A 21,667-nucleotide genomic window follows, 5' to 3' on the forward strand; every position below is an offset into this window, starting at 1 on the left:
CCGTGGCAAAATGCCTGGCGATATGTTGTTTGCTTTTGCCAGAGTACTAACAACGGGAGAAAAAGAAAGCTCTTGTGTGGGCGCACTCTTATACAAGGAAGGAGGTTCTTCAAATGTGTGTCAAGAAAATATTTAAAACATCGGTTTATTGTTCAAAATTAAAATCGTTACCCATATATGATCCAAAATGTGAAATAAGGAGGATTGTGAGAAAATATGAATTTTTTTTAAAATGTTCTGGTCTATTTTTAGAAAGGTTGTAGACACTTGGTTGTCTAACAGCCGTTTCTCCTGACCAGTACAGAGATTCTGTATTGATGGGACCAAGGAAGGAACAGAGTGTGTGATAGGTGTATCTTCAAAGAACCACTATGATTGGATCTATGTTATACACTTGGCTGGCCACCAGTTACTCCGATTGCACACATATTTTGGATATCTGCTAAAGTTGTCAAAGCCTGAAGCTGAACTATTATATAACAAAACAAAGAAAGGAAAGAAGATTAGTGGTGATACTGCTGTTGGTGTTCGCCTTTTAAATAAAAGGAATAATTCCTACTCTACAATACCGGGTATTCCCAGGAAGTCTCCTCTCCAAGTACTGACCCAGCCCAATACTGTTTGGCTTCCAAGATCGGACGAGATTGGGCATTAGCAGCGTGGTATGATAGTAGAGGAACTATATACCAATGAGAGTGCACCTATATAAGCACAGTAAAGACTATAGTTTGAAAGAAGAAAGAGTATAAGGTGTGGATCTGCTTTCCCCGTTAGGCAAGGTGCAACGCCTACCACCGCCGTGGTGTCGTGCGCCCTGGATCGTGGATGAGAGTCCACGGAAGGATAGTAAGTCAGAAAAAGATTGTAAAGAAATATTGTTTTATTTTTTTATTATTTTTATAATTTATTAGGGAGTCTTTTAGGAGTGAAGAGCTCCAAGTTGATCTCAAGCGTCAGGCAGATTTATAAATTATATGTGAGTCAGACATATATTCTCCTAAATGGAGACATCAAATATTATTGTAACCAGAGATCATTCATAAATTAAGCACAGTTCCAAAACAAAAACTTGTAGACGGAATTAAGTGCAATTATTACACTGCTGATTATAGTCTGAAGATGAATTTCATATAAATCTAAAGACAAATGAGCTGAGAAGTAACAGTGGTATCCCTTAATGAATAGACTGTGCTTTACACTGTTAATCAGGACAATGTGTTATTTGTGACTCGGACTGACACTTATAGACTGTTTGCTGCACAAAAGAATAGCTGATTGACCTGGATACAATAGTCACATGTAAATAAATGTGTGTATAATGATCACATGTGAATAAATGTGTATCAGGTGTGGGTATGCCCACAAATTGTATATAAGACTATGCCTAAATATACTGATCACATATAAATGAAAGTGTGTCAGATATAGGTATACAAATGTGGGTATAAAGAATGCTTTTTACCCAGCGGGTGCAGGCTTACGAAACTCCAACTGTGACAGTCAAAGGGAGTGATAGGGGTGTCATGTCCTGGAAACAGCTGGTGCCAGCAGGTCCTTCCATGGAGTGGTCCCTTCGTGGAAAACGCGTTTCGCCCGTGCGGGCTTGTTCACTTCCGGGATCTGAGGTTTAGATCACGGTGAGGGGTTTAAAAATAATAGAAATTAGGCAGCAGCCAATCACGGCTGATGATGTCGGACCAGAGGCGGGGGGCGGGAGTAGAGAGACTCCCGTTCTGGTGCGTCTGTCTAGAGGCACGTCCTGTCCAATGAGGACGTAGGTGTTTCCGCTTACGGCGGCTACTATTGGATAGGTAGAAGCACATCTAATGGGACTGTCCAATTTGGGAACAAAAGTAAGGACATCATAATTTTTATGAGTATTGAGTAGCCTACTGTGGTCACTATTAGATACATGATCCACCTCTTATGCTCAATTAGTAATATCATTTTATTTTGATTGGGGTTTTATCTATATGCGCATATCAATTATTTCAATTTTGTGATGTGTTTTTTTTTGTGTTCTTATATGATTGATTTTATAGATATTAAAACTATCTCAAAACTACTATATTGAGTTTATTCATGTCCTGTTGCCTCAAATTAAGTATATTAGCGCAAGGGGATATAGAGTTTGTTCAAGTTTACATCTGGTTTTAATCAGGTGGGATTGTGTTGGCTATATCCACAAGCCAATATACCTTTTGCTGCTTTATAGACTATACAAGTTCTAAGAAATAATATTAAGTCATATCTTAATTATTTGTGCGGGGTAGGTGTGACTGTGGACGCATGCACCCATCCGCAATTATATAACAATTAGCGCCAGACACTATTAGTGGCTTATATTTTAATTGCTCGTTTGAAGCTCTGAGCTAGTGTTTACAACTGCAGAAATAAGGCCTGGATAAATATCATTTACAAACCAGTCAGGAAGGGCATAGCACCTTTCTGGTTCTTCTCATCTTTTATGCCTGTGTACACATCCTGCTCTTTTACAACTTACAAATGCGTTCTCCCAACCATCTCTGGGTCCCTGCATCAAAAGATATCTGACATCTCTGTACTGTAAACAGCTCTATACGAGCAGATCAATTAAGTCTCTACCATTTAACATGCAAAGACACTGACTGGTATAATACAATGGTACATTGATACATCAGTTGGAATAATACAAATTTCAATCATGCCCATTTCGATATAACCCAGATGCATTGGCATCACATCCATTGATACGTCACTCGGATATCCTAGTGTCATCTATATTGATATCACACTACTTATTAACAGTCCTATTTGAAATAGCTTGGATCATAACACCTCCACTTATAAAGATCAGCATGGGAGCAGTGGCACGTCAGGCCGAAGTCTCTTATGACCTTTGCACACAGGATTTATACGTAACCACACACAGGGCATTTGCAGAGCGTGATCAATACAATATTATTTGCAGTTATGCACGTTCTGGCGCCAGAATGGCGTCCAATCATGACAGTGCCCCCTAGCTGCCCCCTAGCTGTGCCCCCATTAGATTTGCCCCTAGCAGCTGCGTGCCCTGTAGCTGTGCCCCCAGTAGCTGTGCCCCTTGTAGCAGTGCCCCATAGCTGTGCCCCCAGTAGATTTGCCCCAGTAGCTTTGCCACCTGTAGCAGTGCCCCCAGTAGTTGTGCCCCCTGTAACTGTGTCCCAGTAGCTGTGCCCCCTGTAGTAGTGCCCCCAGTAATTGTGAGCCCACTATGGGAGAGATGTCATGATGTCTCTCACATAGCAGCGCTGCACAAACACTAGAAGTCAATTATGACCTCTAGTGTCTGTCACTGGAGCTGGCTGCAGCGGGCGCCCACACAGTCCACGGCGCCCGCTGCAGCCGGGGAGAGCGGGGATCAGGAGTAGCGGCTCTTACCACAGTGGCGGCGGCGCCCTCGGGGCAGCGACGCCCCGGGTAAAAAGCCTGCTTGCCCGTGACAAGAGACGCAACTGATCATAGGGCAAAATGTTTTTGCTTCACGATTACATTTGTTCACCTACATGTGCCTTTGTTTCTTAGTTTTAGTAGTTTTACCCAGTAACAGTTATTCTTGTGGCATAGCTAAAGCTTTTGCTGCCAACTTGTTCAGGTTCACTGGCGTTTCTATAATGGGTGCAGTGTGTGCGGTGCACATGGGCCCCTGAGTCCAGAAGGGGCCCCCACCGCACACGCTACACCCATTTTCTAAATACTCACCCCTCCGGAGTCCCGCAGTGACGTCCACGGCGGTATTAAAACTCTGTGAAAATGACCCAGCGGCCATTTTCACGGAGTTCTGCGCATGCGCAGTAGAGAAATCTCAGGGAAAATGCCCGCCGTGCCATTTTCCCAGAGATCTGTGCATGCGCAGTAGAGTTTGAGCGCTCTAGTGTGCAGACTCTCAGTGCTGCCGGCAGAGAGGAGGGGGCCCGAATGGAGGAGGCTGCACCCGTGCCTCCTCCTCTCTTAAAACGCAGCTGTTCAGGTTAGATACATTGTACCTGCTCGCAAAAAAACTATTTGAATTAATGAATGAACGTTCAAAAGAATAATACAATACAAGTCATACACTACCAATATAACATAGACTACCTAACCAGATAACTACACATAAAATACAATATCAGTACAATAACTATATAAGAGAAACGAGAGAGAAAGAGAAGAGAGAGAGAGAAAGAGATATGGCTCAGAATAACAAGAAAAGACAATATGATTGCGGAGAAAACTTACGCACAAAGGGGAACGATCGCATGCGCCTCTGGATATCCAGCTCCCGATTATCAGCAATGAGAACCGTTGAAGAGTGAGCTGGATAAGATCGGCTTGTCTATTTATGCCCCACACACAATACAATTCAATGGTCCCTACAATCTCATTGTTCATTGGACACAGGAATTCGTCTTCGCACTAAAACAAAAGGTCATAGGTTGATTCATACAGGTGGGCTGAGTCTACTTCCAACTGCTCAGGTGGGTGGGAAACTAGGTTTCCCGCCGCATGGATAAGTAAGTGCAAATAATAGTAAATGGACATAAACTTCTTATGTCCATAACTATTCGCACGAGCGATTAATCTGCTCCAAACCAACACCGGAATATTGCTAATTAAATACTCTTCCGATGGATACTAAACACCACTGTATAATCCTTGTCTGACCCCTTGTATCAGACAAAGAGGGATCTCTCTGTCCATGAACATGCTACATTAACTAAACTTTCAGAATCTATCAAAGGGACCATGATCTACAAAATACGTTATACAGTTAAAATATATATCGATTGAGTCGCCCGCTAGACGCATACAAACTCTACCGTAAATCCGCATATCGTGCGCCTGCGGGTGCACGCGAAGGCGAGTATGCGCACGCACGGGAGAGCTCTTGCACGCGCAGCGGGAGCTCGCATGAGGTGCAAATATGGCAGTGTGCATAGTGATATTTTTCTGACTTTGACAGTCCACCCTTTGGCAGTCAACAATAACTGCCACTTCCTAAAACATTTCAAAACGAGAAAAATATATGTCAAGTGTAAATACATTTCCATGATTGGGTAGGGGAGGAGAGGAGAAGGTAGGAAAAGGGTATGACCTAGTGAGATAGCAGAAGCATGTGTGTATGAATCCATGTTTGGTGGGTCATGTATCATCGTGCCGTATATGTTTTAAATCAAGCTTCGAGGTATTGCGAAGTATACATTCGAATTCCTTCTTATCCCGTGGTACGGGTCTGTGGATGGGCTGTCAAACTTTACCGAGCTCTCTTTTGCTTTTGGTTGCAATAAAATGGGGGAGCACATTTTAGTTGATGATACATGAATGGGGGAATATGTGAATGCTGGTATCTGTGCCGGTATTCCCTATCGCCTATGTGTGTGCTTTACCTGAAGGTTGTAGAGATGAAGATAAGACACAATTATGGTAAATGCAGTGGTATTCTATGTCAGGTTAATGAACATTTGTCGGTTGAAGTCTTGTTCGGTGTCTGTTGAATGCACTCTTCTTTGGGCTTTTGCCAATAGGTGTGAGCAAAAGCTTTGTCAATGTCCATAGACTTACAAAAAGTGTTGGGCTAGCGTAATTTTAAAATTTCTAGGGAAACTGGGGGTCTATGGCATAGTTCATCAAATATCTGTGTATAAGGTTGTCAAAACTTCTTCTTTAATCCATCTGTTGTCTGTATACAGGCTCGTCAAATTTCTCGTCCAAGTGGGTCTTTTTACCTTGGAGAAAACGGAAAAACAGGTGAAAGAAACGGACCGTATAATCGCATTTTCATCACATCATTGTCTCTACCGTTGGGTCATAAATCAAATCCATTGGAATTACAATTTCCTCACTCCTTAAACTCATTACCCTGGTACTACGTTTGCACTTCATTAAAGCCTGACCGCATCTAAATATCAAGCCAATCGTTATGACAACACCTAAGATACATAGAAGAAACTTCCCTACATCCATTATGACTCCTTGAGCCCATTCTCCTAAACCAGAGAACCAATTTTGCGGGTTCAACCATGACACCCAACCAGTCAGCTCATTACCCACAGCAGCAAGGGTGAGATTGTGTCTCCTGCGAAATTCCCACTTTAATTGGAGAATATCGTCCATCTTTTGGTCTATGACCTCGACCGGGTCCTCGGTACTATTCGTTATATATGTGCAGCATTTCACGCCGTACTGCGTTGCCAGTGTGACACAATATCCACCTGTCACTGCCGTGAGATAATTGAGAATCATTCTATGCTGAACCAGTTCTGTTTTATAAGCTTGAAGCTCCCTTCCAGTATACCTAAAAGTGTCATCATACATTTCTGTGATATTGTCTAACAAATTTGCGAGCGCAGATATGTATTTATAATTCAACACTCCTCTGGCGGTGCGAGTGATGTCTAACGCAAGTAGAAACTGAATCCCAGTGGATTCATGGATCATGTCAGAGGCCGGATGCTCTGTCCTTTCTGTCAGTTGCCTTTTAACGACGTGCTCGTAATGAGTGTGAGTATAAGGAGCTTGGGCACCATGGTGTATATCTTTCATTTTGGCATGTGATACAGTCATTACTTCAGGCAGTACTTTTCCAATATAACACAATCCTTCTGAGTTTGGGGCAAGCCGCTCATACGCCTTTCTCCCGCATGTGAAATATGCATCATCGGGGAGAACATATGGGACGGAGTAGGACATAACCATATTACACATCTTCCATGTGAAATCTCCTAACCCTAATTCTCCCATCTGTCTAGTACACGTATCAGCTTGTACGATATGTGCACAGTATCCTGGTGATACCTCTCCAACTCTCGTAATCCTACTTCCTAGGGTATACCTATATCGGAAAGATTTTCCTCTACTGGCTATGTGGCGTATAAGCTCTGTATCTGTTGGCATTCTATCTGCTCTATATGAAAAGGTCATGGTTTGGTTACTCCATGACACTTCCCAATTTCCCGGCTTTCGGGGGTTGGAAATGTTAAAACATATTAGGGATCTATCCACATGGTATTGGTGGAGCTTCAAACTAGGAGGACTGGAGATATTAAACCTCCTGTCCACCGGCCTCCCACCACTTAGCTCAAGTACCTCCCCTATCGTTAAAGGAAATGGTACTAAGCCTGATTTACTATGGCCTTGAGGTACTTGAGAGCATACCCAACAATCTGTCTGATTTAACACACTACCCACTAAGGAGTGATAGTCAATGGATGCCGGTCCATGTGGATATTAAAACTGGACTGACATTTCTTGATACACCCGTCCTCAACTACATTGTCACAGAGCCTACAGATACAGTTTTCTTCAGCTAACAATCCTTCACAATTCCTTCTATGGTCTATGTTATCGGATCGTTTTCTGATACTCGCCTTTGCCTGTTGATTATGTTGTTCTTGGAAAACTACGCCTTCATCTCTGTCATCAGAACCCATTCCAGAACCTCTCTCGACCTCCATGGTACTCTCGCCGGAACAGACTGCTCTGGTCAACATCATGGTCAACAGGAAAATCCGGATCACAGTCTCTTGGGGCAAGTCCATCTTACAGGAGGAGAAAAGGAGAAATTTGTAATGGGGGTACAGGAAAACAGTTTGAGGGGAAGAGAAACTTGTTACGATAATTAGTTCTCTAGTCTTGTTGTTCTTCTTGTTCTGCTGTCATCTCAAAGGTGCTGTCTCTCAGTCTTCCAACCGAACATTCCGGTGATGCAATATTCCTTCCAAACCAGCGATCTTTCTGTAAGGATCAAAAATCTTGCATTACCATTTGTCTAACTGATGTGTGACATACCATCTTTAAAACATGAAAACATGAGTGAGAAGAGAGAGAGAACAAAAAAAACAAAAGAGAGAGAGAACAATTTATATATATATATATATATATATATATATATAACATAACACATCAATAAACAAAAAAAAAATAAAATCATTTTTCAAACATTTTTAAAACATTGTCAGATCATCAGGCTGTCATATCTACATGTCCAATGGTTTCCTTGCGCAGTCCCTCCCCCCCAGCACCTCCATACTCCACCCTCTGTATCTGGCCAGGATACATTGATGTGGGTAGGTCATGCTGGGGTTTGGTAGACTTCTGCAAAGACCAAGCAGATATGCAATGTTTGAGTCCTACCAATAATCGTCAGAGATGGGGAGAGAAAAAGAAACATTTCACAGATACATATACAACGTTTCACCCGGTCATTCCTGTGTCTTCAGGGAATGACCTCCCAATTTATTAACTATAACCTCAGGCTTACCATCAGTCCTAATGATCACCTTTCCTGACTACATATTATGGGTGTGGGCCAAAATTCTTCCTATCTGATCCCTGATTATAATTTGGTGTGTCCTAACTTTTGCTCATTTTCATGTCTAGGGGGTCTGATTTTATGTGGGCTGTTGCAGTTGCTGGCATAATGCCCTTCTCTTTTACAAAGATAACAAACCCTGGGTTTCCTCCAAGTGTCAATGACCTGAGGTCTTGGTTGATTTGATGCCTCCTCAAACGCTCGGATGCTCATCACCATCAACCGTTTTCCCTGTATTTCCCTGTTTCCTTGGATATCATGGTTATGTCGTTGTCTAGGGGGCTGATGTGACTTTTGTCTACTTCCTGATCTACAATCTCTTGCAAAATGACCTTCCTTCTGGCAATTGTAACAGACTTCCACATTTGAATTTCTCGCAGGGGTTTGGGGCTTATGCTGGAGTGGTCTTGTGGTTAGGGCCTGTATACTTGCGGCCATTAACTTGTCACTTTGTGACTCTCTGTGTCTGGTGATATTTCGATCATGATCAATAGCGGCCTCTCTTAATGCGGCCACCGAGATATTTCTCCAGTTTGGGTTAGTGGTCTGTACCCTTGTTCTCAATGCCTCCTTTAAACCATTCATTAATACCTTAACCGCTATTTCTCTATGCTGTGCGCATGTTTTGATGTCTGTGATCCCAGTGTTCCTAGCCATTACTTGCAGTGCTCGATTGAAATAATTGAAAATACTTTCCCTTTCGTTTTGTCTTATGGAGAAAATTTCGTTCCACTTGACAACGGCAGGGAAATATACTTCCAACTGTCGGTTAATCTGCGTAATACATTCCTGATTGTGTTCCTCCGTTTGAGGTACTTCTGTGTCTAGTTGACAATCAGTAATAAATTTCGCAGAGTCAACATCGGAGGGCAAACATGCCCTCAGCACTGTCCGCCAATCTTTGTTGGTGGGTTCTGTTGAGTTTCCTAGTTCTTTAATGAACCTTTGACATGCGACTAGATTTTTCCTAGGATCAGGAAATTCAGACATAATTGATCTCAATTCGGTCCGGGACCAAGGACAGCGCATTGCACTGTCCTGGACGGGAATGGTTCCCTGATCGTCAGTCTTCCCATTGGGGACTGTGATCACCCTGACAGGACTAAACTCAATTACATCACCTTGTTTTGGCCTTACAATATGGGGTACATTTGTTTGTGCGTGATATAAAACATTGTACGTACCTGTGGACACGACCTCACCTGACCCTCCGTTAGGGGGTTTGATTATTGCCTTTACCGATTTGGTCGCGTCCACCTGGATGTCTTGTGTGATGGCTGCTGGAAGAGGTGCCGACATCGTGCTGGGCTCACTTTCTTGTTTGTATTCCTGAGGGAAGTTTGACATGGGGTGCGACTTGCACGGGTTAACATTTGTAATTTTTACACTTTCATTTTCATAAACATTATTACATTTTACACTTTCATTCTTAATACAGTTACTAAGTGCATTTTTATCGTACAACATTGTGCCTTTCTCCGCAACCATAATCCTCTCCATTGCCATATCTCTCCTCCCAAGATGAGAGTCAGATATGTCAGTTAACTCTCTTTGCATTTCACTTTCCTGTTGCCATAATTTTAAACAATCATAATGTTTGATCCGTCTCTTTGCTGATTTAATAAGACCTATCCTTTTCCTTAGATTCAGTAACACATCTGGGCTAAAGCTGCCTACTCTTGGGAACTTCTCCCCGTCATGTACAGTCATTCTTTCCCATTCATCACATAAAACCTCTGTGTGTGAACCGTGTTTTTCACACATTACATACCTTGCCGACCCGATTGGTCGGTTTACTAAATCAACCCGAACCGAGGTTGATCGCCCCCTACCTGAACAACTGGCCCCCATAACTTGCAGGTGTTGCTTTTCTTCAGCGAACCCTTACAAAAACCAAGATGTCCGGGGCAGGCCGGCGGCGAAGTTTACTGAGTACTCCACTCACTCCTCGCCCACGTTGGCCAGTACTGCAATCACTGTATCCAGAGCTGTTGTACCCAACCTAGGGCCCCTGTGAACCTTTATTTACTGGGGCGTGTTTCCCAGCAAGTATCGGTTGTTGGATAGTTCCTGAGTGACCAGCGAACCTCCCTTTAGAAAATAAAAAATTACACAAATCACGTCAGAATGTACAAATAGTGTTTATGACCCGTTTCGTACACAAATGGTACTGGTCAGATTAACTAATGCACACAATTACGTGCGGTACAATCAGTCTGCACATAAGCAACTAATCTTATGTGCAGAGTGACCAGTGGAATCGAAAATTGCGGCTGCGAATTCCTTCAGCATGAGCTTTATTGGCCTATATGGGTTCTGCACCAACCCCCTGGGTTGTGCTCTTTATTTTATTTATAGCGGACTTCCTTGTCTGCTGTACCTGGACCTCCTGGTCTGTTCTGGACCTCCTGGTCTGTGCTACAGTATGACCTCCTGGTCTGCTATACTCTAATGCTCAGATTTTATGTTTAACAAGGGATGCCTCCCTAGCCACCATGCACGTCACTTACATGTATGTACCCGGCGAGAACTCGACTTCTTGTGGTTCAACCTCAAAAAAAATTGTATAAACTTATACATGCAAACACTCACTCACCACATGTACACTTTTGTTTCTATTTCTATTTCTGCGCAGAAATTTTCTTTCCTTTAGACCAGATGTGTTGTAAATTTGGAGAAGGATCTGTTAGTCTAACTTTCGGACACTAAAATAGATTTGCGCTATTTATCGCGTTGCCACCTTTTCGCCTGTTACAATAACACTAGCGTGTGATTTGAGTTACGTGGGCGTACCCGGACGCTCCGTTGCGTAATATACGCTGCGTGCGTCGGCCTTTGAGTTGCGTACGCGAGTCTCACCCTTTGTTAGAGACACGTGTACACAAAGCAACTATCCACCGTAACACAATGTACACGTTTATCAATGTAGATGATCCTCAATCATCTACCGAACACCACACCAATCTCTCCTTGTATCTTTAGGTAGAGCTGCGTGCGTGCTTTGCAATTTATCCCTTAATGTATTACTTTTATACTTTAACTATGAAATAGCGACAAATTTCTCTTAGCACGTTTATCAATTATAAAATGGCAAACAGGAGAGTGATATATGAAAATACACGAATGAAAAGAAATGCAGATATATGCGTGCGTGCGTACGCAAGACAGAAATAAACAGTTTTAAAAGACACTAGCGTTTTTTTCTTACCTCCGGTTCCGGATTCCTTCAGCACCCTTTACTAAGCGAAGCAGACGCTTATCCAGACAGCACTACGAGGAATATGATCTCCCGCCCTTTGCTGATGGATAATGTCTGCTGAAATTACCTAGTATAGATATGTGAAGGACGGACGAGCCGCCAATTGATAAAGCTAAATATTTATCTTACATAAAACCCTTTAAGAGGTCTAAGAACAATGTACGCTATTAACGTGTGGAATACCGTAAGGGTACGCACGTTGCGTAACAATCGCTTAGCCGTAGTCGAGACGCTCAAGCGTCACGTTCGCTCACGGCCAAGAGATCACAGGCAGGCACGCTATTGGCTGCCGACTAACGTAATGATTCGCTATAGCGTAGCGGACGCTCGGGACCACGAGGAGATCACCAGCGGCGCATACGCTCACAATGTTAAATCTTTATAACTATACCATAAAACAGTGTATTATGCAGTAAACCCTGGTGTAGTGATAAGATGAGAATGCAACACTGTGTAAGCGGGTTTACACTAAAGCTGTTTGAGCGATAGAGACGCTCCTATTACCCACTGAAATATAATGAACACACAATACCGGTCTAAGGGTCTAACGCCTTTTAAGGAAATGAATGAACGTTCAAAAGAATAATACAACACAAGTCATACACTACCAATATAACATAGACTACCTAACCAGATAACTACACATAAAATACAATATCAGTACAATAACTATATAAGAGAAATGAGAGAGAAAGTGAAGAGAGAGAGAGAAAGAGATATGGCTCAGAATAACAAGAAAAGACAATATGATTGCGGAGAAAACTTACGCACAAAGGGGAACGATCGCATGCGCCTCTGGATATCCAGCTCCCGATTATCAGCAATGAGAACCGTTGAAGAGTGAGCTGGATAAGATCGGCTTGTCTATTTATGCCCCACACACAATACAATTCAATGGTCCCTACAATCTCATTGTTCATTGGACACAGGAATTCGTCTTCGCACTAAAACAAAAGGTCATAGGTTGATTCATACAGGTGGGCTGAGTCTACTTCCAACTGCTCAGGTGGGTGGGAAACTAGGTTTCCCGCCGCATGGATAAGTAAGTGCAAATAATAGTAAATGGACATAAACTTCTTATGTCCATAACTATTCGCACGAGCGATTAATCTGCTCCAAACCAACACCGGAATATTGCTAGTTAAATACTCTTCCGATGGATACTAAACACCACTGTATAATCCTTGTCTGACCCCTTGTATCAGACAAAGAGGGATCTCTCTGTCCATGAACATGCTACATTAACTTAACTTTCAGAATCTATCAAAGGGACCATGATCTACAAAATACGTTATACAGTTAAAATATATATATCGATTGAGTCGCCCGCTAGACGCATACAAACTCTACCGTAAATCTGCATATCGTGCGCCTGCGGGTGCACGCGAAGGCGAGTATGCGCACGCACGGGAGAGCTCTTGCACGCGCAGCGGGAGCTCGCATGAGGTGCAAATATGGCAGTGTGCATAGTGATATTTTTCTGACTTTGACAGAATGCATAATACCAATCTGTTTAATTTCTGTTGGGAATAAGGGAATGCATCTTCCACTGAGCGCAGGTGTGAATTCGACACTAACAGCAAATAGTTTTGGCCAGTAGATTTTGTGTACAAGGACATACACTGTATAAAGTTTATGATCCTTTCTAGTAATAGTGACAGACAGAAAGTTAGCTGATTCCTTATCCCTAACAAAAGTAAACTTGACTGGACTGCCAGCTGAGTTGTGTGTATTGATCACCTGGTCAAATGAACCCTCTGAACATTGCGGCATAGTGCAAATGCAAATGGCCGCATTCACTCCATAGACTTCTATGTGTGTGCGTGCGTATGCGTGGGCACACTTGCCACACCCTCACTGCTAACCATGAGTGTAGCTACATCTGTATATATATCACCTCCAAAATGAGATCGAGGGCGCTATAAGTCACTCTCCAAGTAAAAACCAGCAATTTACATAAATGACCAATAATCTCATAACAATAATTTATTAAAAAACCTTTAAAACCACTTTTTACTATGTGGATACAGAGATACACCATTTCAATACACAAATCATGCCAGTTGTGCCAGTTTGAATTTATGAAGGGTCTTTTTCTCTACTCAACCCTGGCGCATTTTGTCCTATAAGGACTTCTTCAGAGGGATGGTCTGTGTAGCTATACAGTCAATCCAAATGACAATCATAAGAACAATTGTTCATAAACAGATTTGTGGTAAAATTTTATGGATATTATGAAACTTCAATCAAATTGGATACAAATGTCCATTCTTACAGACTTTTTTAAATACCCCACTTTGACTGAACTTCAAAAATAATGTAAGCAGGTAAGTTGAATATAGCTCCTGTGCAATGTTGTGTGCTCCTCCCCAAAGTGCAATAGGAGAGGAGCACACAACATTGCACAAGAGCTATATTCAACTTACTGTACCTGCTTGCATTATTTTTTATTTATTTTTCGACATAGTCCCCTTTTAGCTCGATACCCTTGGCCCAACGATATTCCAACTTTTTCAAGCCCTCCAAAAAATAGGATCTGTCGAACTCTGCGAAATAGGCTTCAGTTTCGGTGATGACCTCCTCGTTCGATGAGAATATCTTTCCGTCTAACCATTTTTTCATGTTTGGAAATAGGAAGAAGTTGCAGGGGACAGAATCTGGAGAATATGGTGAATGCGGCAGCAATTCATAGCCCAATTCCACCAATTTCGCTGTGATGATGTGGGACGAGTGTGCCGGCACATTGTCATGGTGGAACAGCACTTTTTTCTCCGTCAAGTGGGGCCATTTTCTCTTCATTGCATCGTCGAATTTGCCCAATAATTGAGCATAATACTGCCCTGTGATTGTTCTTCCCTTTTCTAAATAGTCGATGAAGATTATGCTTTTCGAATCCCAGAAAAAGGTGGCCATGACCTTTCTGCCCGGTGGAACCAACTTCACTTTCTTTGGTGCACGTTCACCTGGTGAAGTCCACTGTTTTGACTGTTCTTTCATTTCTGACGTGTAGTGAAGGATATCGATTGAAAAAGGACTCAGCTGCGCAATGAAATTGGAAACATGAACACAAGCTGACGTATGCTGAGATATATTATAAAAAAGAATTTAATATGACAATAATTTTTTTTTCCATACAATAAACCATATAATCTGGACTTAAACCTTATAGGGAAATAGTCAAATGCCCTGTACTGGATATAAAATAAAACAAGCACTTGTGATGTGAGCGGTAACAATATGCAACATTTGTATCCAACAAATAGAAACAGTATTGTATCCTGGGTATGAATTAAATGTTATAATGTAGAGTAGTTCATAGGTTTTAGAAAGGTAACTGCAGTCCCATGAATGTTTTAATATGGCTCCGCTATGTTGAAATGCTCCAATGTCAGATAAAGTCAAAATTACCTCTCCCATGGGCTGGTTTCCAACCGAGCGTCCTCAGTTAGAGTATCCTGCATTGCCCACCACGTAGCTGTCACTGGGAGGGAGAGTGCAGGGCTTGCACCGGGCGGAGTCCTACACGGAGACGCTGCTGGAGGTATAAAGGAGCCGCTATGGAGACTATGTTGCCAATGCCACTCGGCGGGCCTCGATGTCAGCTGCGGCGTACAAAGAATGATGAGCCGCTGCAGGGGCTGTGAGGCCAATATTGGTCTAGTAATATAGATGAAAGTGCTAATCGTGCAAAATGCTTGTTAGGCAGAGTGTAAAAGTCCAGTAGGTAAAAAGGAATTGAGGAGTCCTGACCGGTTTTGTCACGCTCCACGTGACTTTCTCAAAGGTATATCCCCTCAGTCCAGGTATCAGTATATAAAGCAAATGATTACATACATGCAGGTGTCAATGATCAATTAACTAATTAAGAAACTCAGTCCGATCTTATGGTGTTGTTTCGGGCTATAAGATTAATTACTCCAAGTCGGAGGCCATGCTGCTCCATGCCCCCCCCCCCCCCCCCCGAGAAGCCGAATCCCTCAGAACAAATTTTACCTTCAAATGGCAAACCAAGAGGATCAAATATCTGGGGATTTATCTCACCTCGCATTATGACCCTCTCTTCCGTTGAAATTTCCCACCTCTGTTCTCCAAGATGCAATCTGACCTGTCATCTAGGAATAGTCGTATTATTTTGTGGCTGGGCAGGATCATCGCCATCAAAATAAATATAATCCCCAAATGGCTTTATCTCTTCCAGACTCTTCCTGTTGCCGTCCCTGCCTCCTTCCTTCGCAATACTCAGAAAGCCCTTATCCATTTTATTTGGAACCACAGGCCCCCGCGCATTGCCGCAAACACCTTGAAAAGACCAGTTTCTGCCGGTGGTAGGGGTCTTCCTGAAATTAAACTCTACTATCTCGCCTCTCATCTCTCTCATGTTATAGCCTCCTATGTTCCCTCTGGATCAGTTTCCTGGCTTGATATTGAATCGGCTTACATTTCCCTCCCGGATCTGACACCCTTATGGGGTCTACCCTCCACATCCCGACCCCTTACTTCCAAATTGCTTCCTACCATCAAATTTAATCTTAGAATCTGGGACTGTTGTTCTGTAAAGCTAAATCTTACCACCCTTCCCTCCCCCTTGACCCCTATTTGGCAGAACCCTCTATTTCCCCCAGGTTCCTCGATTACAAGATTTTGTGCACGGACTCAACTGGGGTTTAAATTTCCAGCTGATTTTGCCAATCGGGGCCAATGGCTATCCCTGTCTGATCTCCAACAGAAAAACCCTTCACGAACTTTTAACCCCTTTGAATTCCTACAAATTTGCCATTTTTTATGCTCCCTGCCCCCACTCAAAGTACTTCGTGCCCTTACCCCCTTTGAAACGATATGTAAAAACTCCCCCCTCTCCAAAGGCTTAATCTCCCAGCTCTATGCCCTTCTATTAGACGCCACCCTTCCCCCTTCCAGACCCCATGAAACTGCTTGGGAACGAGATCTTGGACCTCCCCCAACAGCTGAGGACTGGGACGACATGAGACTGGGGATTGCAAGGAGCTCAATTGCAACCAATATCAAAGAGACTTCATACAAGGTTTATTATCGCTGGTATTATACTCCTGAAAGACTCAATAAGCTCTTTCCATCTACTTCTCCGAATTGCTGGAGAGGTTGTGGCTGTAGAGGTACTATGCTCCACATATGGTGGACCTGTCCGATAATATGCATGACAATGTTAAGGTGTTACTGTTGTCATTTGAAAGGACAGCAATTCGGCTAAGATGGCCAACAGAAGGGTGGGTAGCAAAATTGGATCCTTATTTGAGTGAAGCACAGTGGACCTATGGGGATTTGCATGAAGAACAGGCAGCAAGTTATCAGCGACTAAGACTGCGATTTCCGGTGTGGATAGGGGTGACAGGGACTAGGAAGGCACAACAGTTTTATGAATGGAGATTTAGAATCTTGGAAATTGTGGTAATCAACTGTTATGTGCGAAACCTACACTGGGAACTGCAAAGATGGGTTCTACAAACTGATCCTCATCATTTGAAAAGCTTGAGGCAGCCATTAACCGGTATTATGCCATGGAGATTATGGTCCAGACAGCAGAGAAAGTGGGCAGGCAGAACCTCAGGTCAATACCAGCACTAGGTGTTGGAACAGACTGCAAGGTAAGTCCAGTACGGTGCTTTGAGTATAAGCGAACCGGGCCACTTATGGAGGAACTGTCCAAATTTTCAATAACCTATTGGTGGTACGACTAAGCCACGCATTTCCTGCTTGTTTTACCATGTCTTCATCCATGGGTAGCTTGTTGTTGTTCAGAGTGACTGCCCTGATACAACAAAAGGTGTTGTTGGCATTGATGAATTTGGGCAGTGAGGTCACCTTTGTATCCAGCACTGTAATTCCAAACAGTCTGATCACCCGGCTACCATCTGTAAAGGTCCTATGCATCTATGGGGCCACCAAGGAACATGAGTGTGCCTGTCTTTCCGTTACTGTGAGGGGACAAACAATGAAAGTGGTGGCAACAATAACACCAAGGCTGCCATACCCCCTTGTTATGGGGTGTGGCCAGGGCCGGTGCATGGTGTTCGGCGCCCCCCTGCAAACTATAAATTTGCACCCTCACTCCCATACTTAACAACGGGACAGCGCATGCCAGGCATTGCTTCTACGCGGTGCCTGTAAGGCAGGTTGACATGAGCGGCATGGAGGGGGAGGGGCGAGACACCTGTACCCGCATTGATCAGTGACCAGCAGGAGATTGCTCTGCAGCGAATACAGGGGAGAAGGGCACAATGGCTGGGAGAGAACATGAGGAGGGGGTGGGGTTGGCAAAGTAACTGGGTGACACAGTGACTGGGACAGAACACAGAGAAGGGGTGGTGTGATGCAGTGACAGAACACAGAGGGGGGGGGTAACAGTGACTGGGACAAAACACAGACGGGGTGTGACACAGTGACAGAACACAGGAGGGGGGGTGGCGTAGTGACAGAACACAGGAGGGTGGGGTTGACAGAACACAGGAGGGGTGTGACACAGTGACAGAACACAGGAGAGGGGTGACACAGTGACAGAATACAGGGGGGAGGGGGGGTGACACAGTGACAGAATACAGGGGGGAGGGGTGACACAGTGACAGAACACAGGAGGGGGGGTGACACAGTGACAGAACACAGGAGAGGGGTGACACAGTGACAGAATACAGGGGGGGGAGGGGTGACACAGTGACAGAACACAGGAGGGGGGGGACATGGTGACAGAACACTGGAGGAGTGACTCTGACAAACCACTGTGGGGGTGAAACTGACAAACCACTGGGGAGGTGGCACAGTGACAGAACACTGGGGGGGGGGGTGACACAGACCATTGGGGAGGTGGCGCAGTGACAGAACACTGGGGGAGGGGGGTTGACACTGACAGACCACTAGGGTGGTGGCACAGTGATAAAACACTGAGGGGGTTACACTGACAGACCACTGAGGAGGTGGCACAGTGACAGAACACTAGGGGGGAAGGTATAGCGAGACTTCCGGGTGTCTGACTCTGCAACATCACAAGATCCCGGAGTCTCAGCGGTGCTTGCAGTCTCATGCCCACCCACTGCTCTGTGACCTGTCCTGAACTGCACAGCGCTCAGCCGTGACCACCCGCCCTGGGCTGCTTGTCTCTTCCCAGAGCAGCTGCTGGTTTCCTCACTGTAACCAGAAGCACCAATGAGTACAGCTGTGAGGACCCTGGTGTGGCTGGCCGCAGCAGCAATATTATAAGGCGCTGTGGGCGTGGGGCATAAGGGGGTGGGCTTTCTGCAATCACGCTGGTGGTGTTGATGGCTTGGCCAACTCTACTATAACTTCTGGGAGAGACCACTGCTGTACCTTGATTGCAATAAAAAAAAGTATATGCTGCACCATTTCCACATAGCTGCTGGCACTGCGGTATGGCTTGGCAGCACCAACAGACTGCAGAGAGATGAAGAGCGCCTCTCTAGCCCAGCGCCTCCCTGCACTGTATCACTTTGCTGAGTGGCTAGCGCCGGTTCTGGGTGTGGCTTTCCCTTGTTTCGAGAAATTATAATCGACCAGATTGGTCTGGACATGATGGCAACTGAGTCACTGGCCGGGCATCTGACACTAGTTGATTCTGTTACTCCTATCCTGGAACCGGAGGGAGAGATCAAGAAGCAGCAATATCTGTAGTCTGGGTACCAGGCTTTGGCTATACCTAGACCAGCATCACGTTACAGAAGATGAACGGGAAGAAGTCCTGGCTAGAGAAAGATAGGAGAAAATGGAAACCTTGCCAGCTTGTGGAGATAATTTGTCCCCAGTATCCCTGATGGTATCACTCCAGGACTTTATTCAAGACCAGCTTAATGATAGTGCATTGGAAAATGCCGACAGATATGTGGTGAAAGTGCTTGTATTGTGGAAAGCTGAGAGACTGGCCAAGGGAGAACCATACTTTACAATAGAATAGGAACTGCTATACAGGGTAGCAGTGGTACAGGAGAAATTAATCAGCTTTTGGCACCATAGGTACGCATCCCTTTGGCATTGGCAGCAGCCCATACATACTTTGGGCATAGCGTATATTCAGTGCAAACAGGAGGAGAGGGGGCATGCCAGCAGCTCACGGATCGATAGGCATGCCCCATCACTGAGTGCGTGGCTCGCGATTGCGGGCCCTCCCGTGAAGCCACGCCCCTTTTCATAGATCACGCCCCCTTTCGGGAGCAGCCGCGCGTGTGTCCCTCTTTCCACAGGATGAATGTTGGGAGGTATGTATAGAGTGAAACTTTGCATAAAATGACAACATATGGGGAACACATAGCAAACGTATAACATGCTGCCTCTGCGCGTCTCAGAAAAATCACAACACCAGGAACTGCCCTGAATAGCCAATCAGCATCAGCAGAGGCAACCCGAGAAGGCGGGACATGTCCCTGCACCGTTCACACTGGACAGGTTCCCGGGAAGATCCCGGGACCAACCCTGGTAGATAGCAGGGTTGAAATGCCGGGGCATGGTTCCCGGGATTTTGTCCCGGGACCCTTTTACACTGAGCAAATTCCCGGGTTGATGCGCGTTCATGTGCAATAACCCGGGAAATGTTGTTCTGTCTAAAAGGGGTGTTAGAGTGTTCTTCTCTTTCTGAGTACTTCCCTTTCACCATGTTCCTAGAGAACACATTTATTTTGGTTTTACAAACAGATTGTAATTAATTGTTATCATAATGCAACAGCAGGGGCGTATCTACCCCTTGGCCAGGATGGCACTCGCCAGGGGCGCCAGCAGGAGGGGGGCGCTGCCCGGAGGTGCCACCTGCGGCCAAGGGCTAGAACGCTGTAGTCCGGTTGTGCACAGAGTGGCGCCATCAGGTTTGCACAAATTACAAGCGGGACTCCCGAATGAAGTGCTGGCTGCAGCCGTTTCTGCTACAGCATAAAACTCCTCTCAGCTTCAGCTCCTGCACCTCCCTCCTCTGTCACTGAAAGGAAATAGCCCCACCCCCTGCACCCGTAGATCCACAGGCCCATGCTCACCACGGCAGCGCTGGGAGGAGGATTGCTGGAGGTGCCTGCAAAGAATAACACAGCGCCGCGGGCGGAGAGACTTTGGCTGGATGCTGATGGACATCCTCCTGTGAGACACAATGGTGAGCCCATATTCCAAGAAGTTTGTGGCAGCTATCTGTATCGACTGTGGGAGAGGGGATTTGTGTATTTGTGCTGTTAGTGTGGGTTGTAAGGGGGTGAGAGAGATGTGTATGGGGGGTGGCCGATGGATGTGTGTGAGGGAATTGTTGGTCGGCAGGGGAGGAAGGGGGGATTTGTGTATTTGTGCTGTTAGTGTGGGTTGTAAGGGGGTGAGAGAGATGTGTATGGGGGGGTGGCCGATGGATGTGTGTGAGGGAATTGTTGGTCGGCAGGGGAGGAAGGGGGATTTGTGTATTTGTGCTGTTAGTGTGGGTTGTAAGGGGGTGAGAGAGATGTGTATGGGGGTGGCCGATGGATGTGTGTGAGGGAATTGTTGGTCGGCAGGGGAGGAAGGGGGGATTTGTGTATTTGTGCTGTTAGTGTGGGTTGTAAGGGGGTGAGAGAGATGTGTATGGGGGGGTGGCCGATGGATGTGTGTGAGGGAATTGTTGGTCGGCAGGGGAGGAAGGGGGGATTTGTGTATTTGTGCTGTTAGTGTGGGGTGTAAGGGGGTGAGAGGGATGTGTATGGGGGGGTGGCCGATGGATGTGTGTGAGGGAATTGTTGGTCGGCAGGGGAGGAAGGGGGGATTTGTGTATTTGTGCTGTTAGTGTGGGGTGTAAGGGGGTGAGAGAGATGTGTATGGGGGGGTGGCCGATGGATGTGTGTGAGGGAATTGTTGGTCGGCAGGGGAGGAAGGGGGATTTGTGTATTTGTGCTGTTAGTGTGGGTTGTAAGGGGGTGAGAGAGATGTGTATGGGGGGGGGTGGCCGATGGATGTGTGTGAGGGAATTGTTGGTCGGCAGGGGAGGAAGGGGGGATTTGTGTAGTTGTGCTGTTAGTGTGGGTTGTAAGGGGGTGAGAGAGATGTGTATGGGGGGGTGGCCGATGGATGTGTGTGAGGGAATTGTTGGTCGGCAGGGGAGGAAGAGGGGATTTGTGTAT

The 21,667-nt window shown here is 45.1% G+C and overlaps 1 pseudogene; it reads right to left on the reverse strand.

Annotated features, from left to right (window-relative positions):
• Nucleotides 1-557: 557 nt before the first annotated feature.
• LOC134936279 (5S ribosomal RNA) lies at nt 558-676 on the reverse strand (annotated as a pseudogene).
• Nucleotides 677-21,667: the final 20,991 nt, after the last annotated feature.

Source organism: Pseudophryne corroboree, chromosome 1 (assembly GCF_028390025.1).
Source record: "Pseudophryne corroboree isolate aPseCor3 chromosome 1, aPseCor3.hap2, whole genome shotgun sequence".
Lineage (NCBI taxonomy): Eukaryota > Metazoa > Chordata > Amphibia > Anura > Myobatrachidae > Pseudophryne > Pseudophryne corroboree.